Consider the following 411-nt stretch of genomic DNA (forward strand, 5'->3'; position numbering starts at 1 on the left):
AACCACAAACACAGCACATGCATCTGGTATGACCAAGGTCGACCTTGAACTAGATCACCCTTCACCTCAAGCCATGGCCGCGCTCAAGTCTTACTTTCTGGAGATTCTAAGTTCAAGAGTGATGTATATTACAAAAAAAAAAAAAAAATACAACGTTATTTTATTACAGTGAATTGGATGTTAATGTTAGTACCGGCTTTATATGAATATATTAAATACTGAAATTTTTAAAAAGAATAAATGAAATTCACACGCAAAGACAAAGAGATGACTTTATATCAACGGAAACACATGAAGATAGTCAGGAGAAAACAAACACATATGTTGCTTATACTGTATTCATCTATTATTATATATTTCCTCCCGCCTTCTTATGCATTTCTCCTCGACTATCCTTCCCACTAAAGCCAG

Source organism: Penaeus monodon, chromosome 20 (genome assembly GCF_015228065.2).
Source record: "Penaeus monodon isolate SGIC_2016 chromosome 20, NSTDA_Pmon_1, whole genome shotgun sequence".
In the NCBI taxonomy this organism is placed as follows: domain Eukaryota; kingdom Metazoa; phylum Arthropoda; class Malacostraca; order Decapoda; family Penaeidae; genus Penaeus; species Penaeus monodon.